Genomic DNA, 14,675 nt, shown 5'->3' with positions numbered 1-14,675 from the left:
AGGTTATTGATATTTCTCTCAGCAATCTTGATTCCAGCTTGTGCTTCTTCCAGCCCAGCGTTTCTCATGATGTACTCTGCATATAAGTTAAATAAGCAGGGTGACAATATACAGCCTTGACGTACTCCTTTTCCTATTTGGAACCAGTCTGTTGTTCCATGTCCAGTTCTAACTGTTGCTTCCTGACCTGCATACAGATTTCTCAAGAGGCAGGTCAGGTGGTCTGGTATTCCCATCTCTTTCAGAATTTTCCACAATTTATTGTGATCCACACAGTCAAAGGCTTTGGCATACTCAACAAGGTGGAATAGTTATTTTCTGGAACTCTCTTGCTTTTTCGATGATCTCATCTTTAGGAATCTGGAATTGGCTGCAAGAGCTGCTGTCAGAAAGACATCCTTACCCTTGGCAACTGTTACTCTTATTCCCCATCTCAATGGGGTCCTTAGAAGAGAGGACTTGACTATTGGGAAGGAAGCTGGACTGATGGCCTCAAGCTTCCTCCCAGCTACTGACTCATTCTTTCTTTTGTTCTGGAAGTATTCATTGGTCTATGACTTGTTGCCACTTAACGACTTTTCAGAAGGAAAGCTATGACAAACCTAGACAGTGTATTGAAAGCAAAGACATTAGTTTTCCAACAAAGTTCTGTGTAGTCAAAGCTATGGTCTTTCAAGTAGTCATGTATGGATGTGAGAGTTGGATCAAAAAGAAGGCAGAGAATCAAAGAATTGATGCTTTTGAACTGTGGTGCTAGAAAACACTCTTGAGAGTCCCTTGGACTGTAAGGAGATCAAATCACTGAATCCTAAAGGAAATCAACACTGAATACTCACTGAAAGGACTGATGCTGAAGCTGAAGCTCCAATACTTTGGCCACCTGATGCGAAGAGCTGACTCATTGGAAAAGACCGTGATGCTGGGAAAGATTGAAGGCAGAAGGAGAAGAGGGCAACAGAGGATGAGATGGTTGGATGGCATGACTGATTCAATGGACATGAACTTGGGCAAACTCTGGGAGATAGTGAGGGACAGGGAGGCTTGGTGTGCTGCAGTCCATGGCGTCGCAGAGTTGAACATGACTTAGTGGCTGAACAACAACAACAATAATGACTTTTCATTTAATCTTGACAACAACATTACATCCATTTGGCTTGTTAGAAGTTCAGTAGCCACAAGTCAGGAGGCAGGTGTTTATTATCACCTACATTCTATAGATGTAGAAACGAATGCTTAAAAATGGAACTTGCCCACAGTCTCAGCTGTGAAGGGGGAAAGCACGAGTCTAAAAGAGGTCTGATTGCAGAGTTCCTTCATTTTCCTCCTGGAGCTTGGGAGCACTTGTTCTCCCATCTCACAGAATTGGGGGTGGCCTGGGGAACATATTGGATGACGGGAGGGAGGCCTTGATCCATCTCAGATGATGCAGTTCTGAGGACCATGCAGTACCCCAGTGCAGACACAAGGGGGCAGAGAGCAGGACACGCAGCTCCCTGGGCCTGGGCAGAGAGGATGAGTCTTGCTTCTGGCTTCCTGCATTCTCTTAAGATATGTACGGCCATAAACCCTGCATTCCTTTACATTAGGAAAAGAATATGTCCAACTATTAAATATATACCCAAACTATAAAATATTTCATAATTCATTACAGGAAACAGAAGGAGGACCGAAGAATAAAAAATGAATGTGAAGAGAAAAAAATGAGAGTAGCAACAAGTGTCAACACTGTGGGAGACCAAGATTCTATTAAATTGGCTTTAAAAAAAAAAAAAAAAAGCATTGTCATTGAGATGAAACGTTGCAGGAGTTTATCATTAAACAGTATTTTAATTTTCACTTAGTTTTTGAAAGAAAGTCGTGTCTGACTCTTTGGGACCCCATGGACTGTAGCCCACCAGGCTCCTCCGTCCATGGGATTCTCCAGGCAAGAGTACTGGAGTGGGGTGCCATTTTCCTTCTCCAGGGGATCTTCCCAACTGAGGGATCGAACCCAAGTCTCCCGCATTCCAGGCAGACACTTTAACCTCTGAGCCACCAGGGACTCCAAGACTTCTTTAAATTCTCTTTTCCTTATCTTTACTGGAGTGAAAAATATCTTGCACTTTTTATAATTTTATTTATTTTTGGTTGTGCAGGGTATTCAGACTTCAGGGTGGTTCGAGCAGGAGAGTCTTAATTTTTGAAAGGTTTTCTTGGCGAGCGGGGGCTACTCTCTGCCTGCGGTGCGTGGGCTTCTGATTGTGGTGGCTTCTCCTGCTGAGCACCACCGGCTCTAGGGTCTCCTGCTCTGGCAAGTGGATTCTTACTGAACCGCCGGGGAAGCCTGAAAAAATCTAATTGTAGAACAGGAAGAGTATGTAATCTCATTTTATAGGAAAGAAGTTTACTTTAATGATGTTTTATTCTAATCTCATAATATTTTAGAATGTTAGTACAAAGACAAAATCTTGTGGTTCTAACACAGGCAAAAAAAAAAGGCTCATCTCATGAGACTGCCCTGAGAGCAAATAAAGTTAGGGTCAGAGCCAGATCTAGTTGAGCTGGTCCAGGGAGCCCTCTTCGGGCCCTCATCTTACTTGGTATGAAGTACGGTACATCCAATAACCTACAGGACAATACAATTCTGCCTTTATCATGCTTTCAAAGATGAAGAATCTCCCGCTTGAACCACCATGAAGTCTGAAGCACTCTACTTTATATGCCAACATTACTGGCCATCTAAGTTTCATGAGTGAAAAGAAACACTCCGCAGAGCAGGAGGCAGGCTTCTGGTCTAGTGAGGAAGGAGGCACTGATGCTGTCAGCCAGAGAGTGGAGAGAAGAAGGGCTGGGACAGTGCAACACTGTCCTGCCCTGTAACTCAGAACCAGTACCAGAGGCTGGTGTTGGCCCGTGCTGAATCCCTGACTAAGCTGGCTCCAGTGTCCACACTGACCACCTTCCTTCCCACCAGATGGAAGGATATATTAGTGTGTCGTACTGATACGGACAAAACCACAAAACCACACACACGTTATAACCCTGGTTGGGGCCATGCTTCTCTGGATCACGCAGACACATTTCCTTGGCAAAGAGACCAGTGTTTGATGTTCGGAAGTGAGAGAACTCAAGGAGCCTGAGCTCTCTGTTGAACACACTGGGGAGAAGCTCTGAGTAACAAAGTGGATGGCACGAGAGCTTAAGCTTAGGAACCCCTGTGGCAGTTTGGCTCAGTTGGAAAGTGCAGGGGAAATGTGATGAGGCAGAACTCAAATTAATTTCATGAAGCCAGACTGAGGAGGAAAGTGAGGGAGCCATCTGGTGGCTTTAAACAGGGGATAATACATCTGTGCTGAATAGGGACAAGGCTGGTGGTGGGGAGACCAATCCTGACACCCTCCTGCCAAACCAGGAGTTGGGTATCCTGAACTAAGGGATGAGCAGTGGGAGAAGGGGAGGGACGCAGAGCTGCAAGGGAGATGGGGCGGGCGGGCTTGGTGATCACCCAGCTAGTGGGATTGGATGAGGTGATGTGTGTGAAGCGCTCAGCATAGAATCAGGAGAACAGGCAGGAATGGATAGACGTCAGCTGCTACTGCTTGGGAACACAGTTGAGAGAGCTGTAACAAAGGAGGGGATTGTGAAATACATGGGAGTGAGCCCTGAACATTCTGCAGGGTAGCTGGGAGCCAGGAGCCAGGAGGAGTGATGGAGTCAGCCCAACACTGAGAGAAACACCAGAGTGAATGGATCCCTGGCACTGCGTCACAGCAGATCCTAATTCCTTCATCCTCACATCCAACAAAGACAGGTGGCAGATTTCTCAGGAAAACCTTCTTGCTGTTCTCCATTAGAGCAGCATGCCTAGGTTCAGTGCTGCAGTGGACAATCCAATCTGAACAAGGATATCCACAACTTGGTCCATTCCCACCAGCCTGTGTTGTCCACGCTCCTGGGGTAACTCGAAAGATGATATTTCTGTGTGAGTGCCTGTCTGCTCTGGGAGCAAAACTTAGGATGGTGAAAGACCATCTTGCCTCAAAGAAAAAAGTTCCCTTATGCTTAGCAAAATAGCTAACGTTTCTAGAACACCTGTGCAAGTTTGCAAGCGTGATCTTTCACAAGCGTGATCTCATGATTTCCTAATCACTTGCTGCTACAAGCAGAAGAGGCTTGGACAAGGCAGCTGTGCAGTCTCTTTGGTTTTTTTAAAAAAATAATTGTATTTATTTATCTTTGGCTGTGCTGGGTCTTCCTTGCTGCACAGCTTTTCTCTAGTTGTGGCAAGTTTGTTGCAGTGTGAGGGCTTCTCACTGCGGTGGCTTCTCGTTGGGGAGCATGGGCTCTAGTGCACAAGGGCTCTGTAATTGAGGTTCCTGGGTTCTAGAGACAGGCTCAGTACTTGCGGAGCATAGGCTTAGTTGCTCCATAGCATGTGGGATCGTCCTGGATCAGGGATTGAACCCTGTCTTCTGCATTGGCAGGTGGATTCTTTACTACTGAGCCACCAGGGAATCTGCTGTCTTTGGCTTTTGTTCTTAAACTTTCTCTCTTCCTGGTCAATGGGTCCTGGCTATAACTAGGGCAGGAGAAGTGGGTGCTTGTGTGACTCCTCTGGGGCCTGCACGTTTCTGGCGGGGGGCTGAGCCTACAGGTTTTGCTGATTTCCTACTGCCATGGATTCCTTCTTACCTCACCTCTGGACAGGGTCTTTGGCTTCCTTAAAACTCAAGGGTGCCCATCTGTGAAGACTTGGGCAAGAGGGGGATCATGGGGAGTATGTGCGAGCCGGGGTTGGGAGGCATTATGCTGAGTTCCAGAGAATGGTTCTGGAGCTGCAGTCTCCTATCTGAGGCAGGAAAAGCAGTTCCCCCGTCCTTGACTGCATCACCTGATTTCTGTATTATCTGAATTCTGATACAAGAGAGCTTGGTTAATACAGGTGGGTGGATGGGTAAGATTGAAGAGGAAATCTTCAAAATGGCCAGAAATATAGAATTGCAGAGCGTTTGTGCCCTTCCTTGCTGTTTAGCAACTTGTGCATCCTCAGTTGTGTCCAACTCTTTGCGACCCTAGGGACCGTAGCCCACCAGGCTCCTCTGTCCATGGGATTCTCCAGGCAAGAACACGGGAGTGGGGTGCCATTTCCTTCTCCAAGGGATCTTCCCGATTTAGGAATCAAACTGATGTTCCTTGTGTCTTCTGCATTGCAGGCAGGCTTTCTTTTTTTCTTTTCTTTTTTTTTAACCACTAGCGCCACCTGGGAAGAGTTAGCACTTTGTAGCTTCCCCAAAGGAAATGTCAGAAGCCAGCAACTGGTTGCTTCGGGAGGACACTTTAACAGTCTTACCAAAGCTACAGCCCCATGTGCTGTGGCAGGTTAAGTTCTGTTCTTGTTGACCCATCAGCTGAAGTTCTTCGACTTCCTGGCTGAAACCACAACCTAGAGAACTCAGACAGCCACACCGCAAGGACACAGAGTCCCTTGGAACTCAGACTTTCTAATAACACATCTTCTCGGCAGTGCCTGGAAATTAAGTGTCCTTGTTTGTTTTACTGGAGACAGCGGGACTCCCTCCAATTTTCCTCCTCCTTCGGATGGGAGTGATTTCTTCAGCACTTGCTTTTCTGAGTATAAGAAGCTTGGAGAAAGCAGCTGTGGATTCTCTTTGGGTTCCTTTCTAGAAGCTTCCATCTTCCTAGTCAACAAGTCACATGATGTAAATATACCTGGGGCAGGGCTGTCGGGGACTTGTGTGACTCTTCTGGGTTCTGCAGGTAACTGGCTTCACCCTAACTCCAGCGGCTGTGGTAATCTGGAGAGTGACACTCAGAGGCACGTGAAAACCAGCTGCACTCTCAGCAGTCAGGGCACCCCAGGGGCAGACTCCTGTGCCTTTAACTGGGCGGAGTCTAGAATGTTTCAGGGAACCAGTTCCAGGCCTGGAGGATGTTCCTTTGCTCTGAAGTTTCCAGATAATCCAGGTCAGGGGAGGAGACTCTGTCCCTTGAGACCCCATGAAGACTTTAGAGCCATGGACGTTTGTGTAAAAGGTAGGTGAGATTCAACTTGCAGTCTTTTTTTCTGGGATAAACTTTCTTCCTGAGTTAATCTCAGAGAAAGAACACTTTGATTGACTTCTTCCCTGGAATCGAGTCTCTAACACTAGAAACTGGGATGTGCGGCTTTAGTGAAGAAAGCTTTTCTCTCTATAAAGCTGGGGGCAGTGGGGTAGAGTCATTAAGTGTAGGGACTTTGGAGCTGGGTTCCTGGCCTGGCTTTGTCACTTAATAGCTGTGTGGCAGTGGGCAAGTTCCTGAGCCTCTCTGTGCTTATTTCCTCATCTGTTAAGAGGGGAAAGTAATGCTGTACAACTACCTCACGGGTCTTACGGTAACGCGGAAATGAGTTAACGTGCATGAGGCACTCAGAACAGTGCCTGGGATGTAGTTAAGTGCTATATGAGATTTCGTTGTTGTTGTTATTTTCACTTTGAAACCAGAGGAGAACCTGAAGTAAAAGGGTGTCATGTTTGGTAGCCTGGAGCAGTGTCTTGGCCTGGGAAGCGGGAGACCCGGTCTCTCTGATCCGGCTTCCCACGGAGTAATAGGGTGACCCTGAACCACTCAGAACTTCAGTCCCTTCACTGAAAGTGAGGTGAGATAACCCATAGATGGCCATCCATAGATGGACAAATAGAGTGTCACATACACATACAATGGACTGCTCTTCAGCCAGAAGCAGTAATGAAGTTCTGACACAGGCTACAACACAGATGAAACTTGAAGACATTATGTTACGTGAAATGCACCAGACACAAAAAGACAAGTGTTACATGATTTCACTAAATATCTAGAAAGGCTAATTCAGAGATAGAAAGTAGAACTAACATGACCAGGGGCAAAGCTGAGTAGGAAATGAGTAGTTATTGCTCAGTGGTTACAGTTTCGGGTGATGAGAACGTTTCAGAAATGGATGATAGGGTTGATGATTCAACATTGTGAATGTACTCAATGCACACTTAAAAACAGTTACAACAGCAAGCTTCATGTTATATATATTTTACCACAATAAAAAACAATCAAGCGTAATAAGAAGTCAAACACAGAGAGGGAGAAGTAAGCTGACTTTGAAGGAGACAGACATGTGCTATATAAACTTTGAAACTTTTTTAATAGTCCATGAGGATATAAATATGGGTTACTAGGAAAAAAATGAGGTGCTGATGGCGTCAGCGCCCCCGTCAGCCCCCAAGCCCTTTCCAGTTACAGCCTGCTGTGAGGTAAAATCCCTTTTCTTCTCGCGCTTTCATGCCCTGGGTTTCCTTCAGGATGCGGCTCTGGGCCAGTCTTCCCGGGCCTCCCGCCTCCCCGCTCTGCCTGCTGCATCCTTCCCAGGGGCCTGCTGCTCTGTAACTCCATTTTCTTTCTTTCACGTGTTTGTGGCTGTCTACCACCTATGTTGTTCTCTCCTCAATAAGGAAGGATTGTGCCCTCTCCAGCTTTTGTGTTACCCCCCACCAAATCCCTGACTCAGAATGAGTCAACAGAAGGGGTGCCTGAGGATGGTTCCTCCTTGCCACGAGGAACCACAACTATGGAAGGCCTGGTTCCATCATGTGTGACATAGGTTTTACAAACTTTTTAATGCTAACCTGTAACAAATACACCTTACTTTGAGACCTGGAGTGCATGCGTGTGCACACACACACAAATATATATGTAAAGTTCATGAACTTTACCATTTATTATGCATGGTTCAACCTTGAGATTTCTGATTGATTTGATTTGTGAAAAGTGCTTATAGATACACTGATTTCGTAACTCGACTGGCTCATGCGTGGGTGTGTTCACCACTGGCCACTAGGGGGAGCTGACACGCCAGGTTGCACAGATGAATGACGTGAGCTGGAGGGCTCAGAGGAAGTGGAAACAACAGTCTCAGCCTTGGCGAGGACCTCAGGATGCCTACACATCCCTTAACAAGCACCCTCACAGAGGGACCAGCAGTGCTCACTCAGGCTTTATTTAGTTGAACAAACATCTACTTTGTTGACTTAGCTGAATGAACTTAGCTCCTGGTCCCTGTCTCATGTGGGGTGCCATTTAAATGTGTTGAGTGGGAGAACATCCCTGGTCGTCCAGTGATTAAGACTGCGCCTTCCAATGCAGGCAGTGTGGGTTTGATCCCTGGGTGGGGAGCTAAGATCCCACATGCCTCATTGCTAAAAAACCAAAACATAAAACAAGCTGTGTTGTAACAAATTCAATAAAGACTTTAAAAATAGTCCACATCAAAATATCTTTAAAAAAAACTATGTGTTGTGTGCTGGTTGTTGGATTTTTGGCTTAGAACTTAGACCCCCTTCCTCCTGGGGCAACACAGAGCTCCTCTATTCCCTTTTTTTTTTTTTTTTTTTAATAGTCTTATTTTTGGCTGTGCCAGGTCTTTGTTGCTGTACAGGCTTTTCTCTACTTGTAGAGAATGGGGGCCACTCTCTAGTTGCTGTGTGCAGGCTTCTCATTGCGGTGGCTTTTCTTGCGGAGTAGGGGCGCCAGGGCACGTGGGCTTTAGGAGTTGTGGGTCTTAGAGTGCAGTCTCAAATAGTTGTGTCACAGCGGCTTGGTTACTCCACAGTGTGTGGGATCTCCCTGGATCAAGGATCGAACCCATATCTCCTGCATTGGCAGGTGGATTCTTCACCACTGAGCCACCAGGAAATCCACTCTCTTCCCTTGTTGCACAACTTCTCTTCAGATGTGTCACTGAAAGCCTTGCATGAACGCCGTGTAGACTCTGTCCCACTGAGCAGGTTCTAAACCCCACTACTGTACTCTGTGCCAGGCACCCTCCTCAGCCCTCAGCACAAGAGGCTGGTTGTGTGTGCCATTTTGATTGTGGAGAAATGAGGTCTCTAGAAATGAACTGCAGAAGTAGCAGAGCCTGGGGCTGGTGATCCTGGAGCCCGTGCACAGAGAACAATCTCCAAGCATGTCAGCTGCGGTGAGGGCGCCTGGCCTGGCCTGGGTGCCCTCCCTCCCTGACACGGATGCGAGCAGACATCCATCTCAGCTCCTGCACAGCTTCCAAGTCTGCCTGAAGCCATGGGCCAACAGGCATTTCAGACTTCCTCCGGGAGCACCAGGAGCATCAAGCCTCAGCTGGTTAACCACGTCATCTTCAGTGGTTCTCACCATGTTCGACAGTTAACACAGTTCCTACCCTTGTTCTTCTTCAGTCAGGTGTGAGAAGCAGTGTTAAGGTGATGACTGCTGTGTGCTCCAGTGGGACCAGGAATGCATGCTTCAGTATTTGAGTAGATTCAGCAGTAAGTAGACAGCTTATATCCAGAGTAAGCCAGAAGGATTACAATACCATTAAGGGATTCCTTTCACCTCATTAGCAAGTGGTAGAGCTCTCCTCTCTGCCAACCGCCCCATCCCCAACCTTGACATTCACACCCCCAGCATGGTACAACCAACGTCCACACTCCGTGTTACGTGTTAGGATGGGCCAGCTGTCAAAGGGTATTTTTTTTTTTTTTTTTGAAAGTCACTCAGTTGTGTCCTACTCTTGCAGTCCATGGAATTCCCCAGGCAAGAATACTGGAGTGGGTAGCCTATCCCTTCTCCAGTGTATCTTCACGACCCAGGAATCAAACTGGAGTCTCCTGCATTGCAGGCAGATTCTTTACCAGCTGAGTTATCAGGGAAGCCCAATCAAAGGGTATGGGTGATACCTTTTAGCGAGTGCCCAGAGACTTAGCTGGACTTATGTGGTAAGATTGCCTCAGAGCAACTCCATGGAAAAGAATCCAGAAATGATTATGGGGCTTTTCTCTGTTGGCCACAGGAAATAGCCACAGCCTGGGGTGAAAATCAAGTTTGCCAGCTAAGTGCTTAAGGGGACTCCAACACAACTCATGCCAGTCATCTCTGATTCTGCCAGGAGGAAGCCAGAGGCTGTGGAAATCAAATTCCTCTCCTGCTTTCTGATGGAGGCTCCCCAGGAAGAATAGACTGGAGCCATCTAGTTGCTCCCTCAACTGTACCTCACCCTGATCCTTCTCAAACATTATTTACTATGGGGACTTCCCAGTGGTCCAGCGGTTGGGAGTCTGCCTTGCAGTGTGGGGGACATGGGTTTAGTCCCTGGTTGGGGAACAGGGATCCCACCTGTCATGAAGCAGCTGAGCTCATGCGCCACAAATACTGAGTCCATGTGCTCCAAAGCTCAAGAGACACAACTAGAGTCTGTGTGCCACAAAGATCCTGCATGATGCAATGAAGATCTTGTGTGCCACAACTAAGACTTAGTGTAGCCAAATAAATAAATATTAAGAAAAATATTTACTACAAGCTCCCTGGGGGCTCAGACAGTAAAGAATCTGCCTGCAATGCAGGAGACCTGGATTCGATCCCTGGGTCAGGAAGATCCCCTGGAGAAGAAAATGGCAACCCACTCCAGTATTCTTGCTTGGAGAATTGCATGGACAGAGGAACCTGGTGGGCTATAGTCCATGAGGTCGCAGAGTTGGATATGGTGGAGCAACTAACACTTTCACACTTTACACAAGCTCCCAAGACTCTTTCATGACAACACTCTTCTCTTCCAGCTGCTTTTGGGCCCCTTTCCCACCCCACCAGGATTTTCAACAAGCTACCGTTTTCTGTCCACTGCTGGATGTTCAGTCACTGGATGCTCTTCGGCAAATAACTCTAGTTAGGAGCTCCCCTGTGGCGACAATCATGGTAGTGATAACGGTATGCTGAGGACTTATGTAAGGTCTCCTCTGTACAAACATTCTGAAACATCAGCCTCAAGAGAAGATGTGATTGACTACCTCCACACTTTACCACAGGTATTTAAGGAGGGTAATGGAAGTGTATCTCTTAAGCAACCACCAAATCCTGGCCAGAACTATAATTTGGGGAGGATTTCACTATGAAAGATTTACTGCATTTTATGGTTCCGAATCCTTTACTTTTTTGTCTACAGCCAAACACACTGACATGGCTTTTCAGTTCTTCTCACAAGAGGCAGAACTTGCTTCTTCATTTCCTTGAACGTGAACTGGTCTTGTGACTTTCTGAGGCTGAAAGAATGCCACAGAAATGATGACATGCCAGTTCTGAGCCTAAGCCTCGAGGAGCCTTGTCCACTGTCCTTCTTGTGTTGCAGCCATGAGAACAAGTTTGGGCTATCCATGTGGCAGGAGGCAGGTGGAACAGACCTGAATTGCCTCAGCTGCCTGGCCAAAGCTGGCCTCCGTCAGTTGACAGAAGTGAGTGAGACTGGCCAAGACGGGCAGGACCACCCCAGTGACCACCGGGACATGTGAGCCATACCTGTTTATTGTTGTATGCCACTGAGGCTCTGAGAGCTGTGTGTTACACGGCATTATTGTGGCCATAGGTAACTGACACACCCACTTAGAAATCAAGAGTGGGATGCACCCCTGGAAGAACTGTTAGAAGCAACTTTCACCTTCAAATAAATAAAATGGGTTCCAGTAGATTGTTTCTTCACTTGCATTGATTACCCCAAAGTGAATATCTTTCTCTGGTCTTCAATTCTAGACGGATTTAATATCCAGGTAGAAGCCAGCAAATGAGCACAAGTGAAAAGTCATTCTTCATTATTAGGCATCACATGAACAGAGGTGGAGAAGCAAAGACAAGAAAAGTGACACCTATCTATATTTTTGGAGACATCAGATAATATGTGACTTCCCTACCCATATGCGGCGGGATGTTTGTAGTGGTTAGTATTTCTCAGGTTGGCATCTACATGTAGAGGTCAGTACATACAGATTGTTGAAAAGCAATCTTTGTAAGAATTATTGGTGGGTAGTGGCAGTGCTTGGCTTCTGTAATTTCAGTGTAGATGAAAAGCACAGATACAAACCTGGCAAAGCAAAGTCATAGTCCCAAGTTCACTGTGCTCTAGCGATTGTAGGATTATTGGCCTCCTGAGCTCGGGTGCCAAACTCTGACACATGAAGATAAATAGAAGTACTCTCCTACCTTTTAAAATATTACATAGACCAGAACACAGAGCAGGGTTTTTAAGATAGACACCAAGCTTCTGGCTATTTGGTTATACATATGGTCATATATTCTGACAATGACTGAGTGAGGCATATAGAGGAACTTCATTAATATTCTTTGGTCATTCAAGGCCTGTCATCAATCAATGTCACCAAGTGTTCTTTCTGAAAGTGAGTCTTGTCTCTGAGAGATTAATTTATAGGTAGGGGAGCATATAAACAAGTTTCCCCCTTTCCCAATGAAACACTGACTTCTCCTCCCTCTTACTCATCTTGATTCAGTCTCTGACCCCGGGGCTATGGACACGCACGTCATGCCTTTAGACAGGGAAGTCCCTCAAATTGGTTCCCGGTCCCAAGGGCCCCAGAGGCCATCACTCACAGATGCCTCTGTCTCTCCGACCTTGGCATAAGTGTCTAGATGACCACTGTCCTGGCTCTGTAAAGGGAAACCATTGTACGCCTCTGCCTGATGGTAGAGTAAGAACACAGAGATAGAATTCAGAAGTGGCAGCTGAGAAGACGGCAGTGTTGCACACCCGCTCCTCCCTGCCTCACTCCACTCCTCCCTGCTTCACTGGGGTTTCAGGAGGAGACCGTGACTTCTCAATGAGCATTCATGAGGGAACAAGCCAACACAGAGAGACACTCAGTGGGATTAGCATAAATAAAGATTTCTTTCTCAGCGTTATGTGTGGGTTATTATTTTCTTACAAGACTGCTGTGATTCAAGTAAAGTCTTCTGACCAAATTTTAAAACCCAATTCTGGATGAACACAGGCTTTATAAACACTCAATATTATTATACAAGCTGTAGAAACAAAGAGTTGCCACTAGATAATAGTGGCATAGCTTTGCAAAATTCCTTTTCAAATTGGGGAGCTAAAGTTCCACACATGGAACAGGCTAAAAGATTTAAATCACAGGAAAATGCAAACAAACAAAGGAAATCCCACAAAGATTAGAGAGTGCAGACACTCAGGTGTCCCATCCAGCAGGCACTGTGGCTGAGATAAGGGGAGGTCCACTTCTAACACTTCTTCCCTTGAGCAGTGGTTCTCAAAAGTGTGGTCTCCAGACCAGCAGCATAAGTATCACCTGGGAACTTCTTGGAAATGCCAGTTCCTGGGCCTCTTCCAAGACCTACTGAATCAGAAACTCCGGGTAGGGCCCAACAGTCTGTGTTGTTACGATCCCTCCTGGGGATTCTGATGTGTGATCAAGTTTGAGAAATGCAAGTTTTTAAGACACAATAAGTCTCACAAGATAGATAGGAAAGGGTTTTCCTTCCCAAAGAGATTGAGTCCTTAGTACCCAAAGACATCTCAGTAGTGGGTTACCTTCTCTCCTGTGCATCAAGGATGGTCCTGTACTGAGCATCCTTGGAAAACTAAGAAAGAGCCAAATAGTCTCCTGTGTTCTGTGATTCAGCCCCCAATGACACTGTCCCTGCTGTCCACACGTCAGCTGCTAAGCCCTTTGGCTACAGCAGCACCCTTCCTGGCAGCAATTTCAATATCAGTAAAGAAAAGCTAAGTTATGCTGTGGTAACAAATTGCAGCCTAACGTCCCTAACTTAATGTCATCAAGATTAATTGTACTGTCCATAATACACCTGTAACACAGGTCAGCACTGGACCGCTACTCCCTGCAGTCCCTGGGGGAGCCAGGCTGATTTCCATCTGCACACTTGATTCCATGACCACCATGATGGGGAAAAAGAGGAGCTGCACACTGGCTTTGAAAGCTCCCATCAGGAACGGACACGTCATGTCATTTCCACTGATGTTTCATGGGCAAGGCAAGTCACACGGTCACGCCTACTGTCAAAAGTGGGAGGGCAGTACCCAGAAAAACAACTGGAGGAACTGAAAACCATCCAAATGACTCCTGTTGCAGGTTACATGCTTGGGTCACAATACTCATTGTGCGCGAAGCTGCATACCGACATAAAAGAAGCGGCAGGGGCCTCCTTCTTCTGCCGCTTGTGTGCTCATTCTGTGCGGACGCGGTGCCTCTTTTGTGAAGCGGCAGCTAGGACCCCAGCGCTCACCATGGTGGGCGAAAAGCCCAAGGAAGGAGTCAAGACTGAGGACAATGATCACATTAATTTGAAGGTGGTGGGGAAGGATGGTTCTATGGTGAGTTTAAGAGGCATACATCACTTAGTAAACTAACGAAAACCTACTGTGAACGACAGGGCTTGTCAATGAGGCAGATCAGATTCCAGTTTGACAGCCCATCAGTGAAACAGGCACAACTGCACAGCTGGAGATGGAAGATGAAGATACAATGGATGTGTTCCAGTAGCAGACAGGAGGTGTCTACTAAAAAGGGAACCTGCTACTTTACTCCAGAATTCTCTTCTCCCAGACCAAGAAGACATTCTCAATGAGAAAACTGCAATTTGGCTCCACCACATCCTGACGACTACAGTAATAGTTTCTCTCTCCTTTCATTTCCCCTTCCTCATTCCTTTATTGTACATAAAGTAACTGGTGTATGTGTACAAGCATATTTCATTTTTTAACTAAATGGCCAATGGTATGTTTTGATCGACACAAAACAGAGACGGGATGGGGAAAAATACTGATTCCGTGAAAATTCCCCCTTTTCTCCATTAGTGGGATGCTCATCAGCTCTTAT

General features: G+C 46.4%; 1 pseudogene; it reads left to right on the top strand.

Annotated features, from left to right (window-relative positions):
- Positions 1-13,728: 13,728 nt before the first annotated feature.
- LOC105003487 lies at positions 13,729-14,451 on the top strand (annotated as a pseudogene).
- Positions 14,452-14,675: the final 224 nt, after the last annotated feature.

Source organism: Bison bison, unplaced genomic scaffold (genome assembly GCF_000754665.1).
Source record: "Bison bison bison isolate TAMUID 2011002044 unplaced genomic scaffold, Bison_UMD1.0 scf7180017864469, whole genome shotgun sequence".
Classification (NCBI taxonomy): domain Eukaryota; kingdom Metazoa; phylum Chordata; class Mammalia; order Artiodactyla; family Bovidae; genus Bison; species Bison bison.
This window is presented reverse-complemented; position numbering and strand designations above follow the sequence as displayed.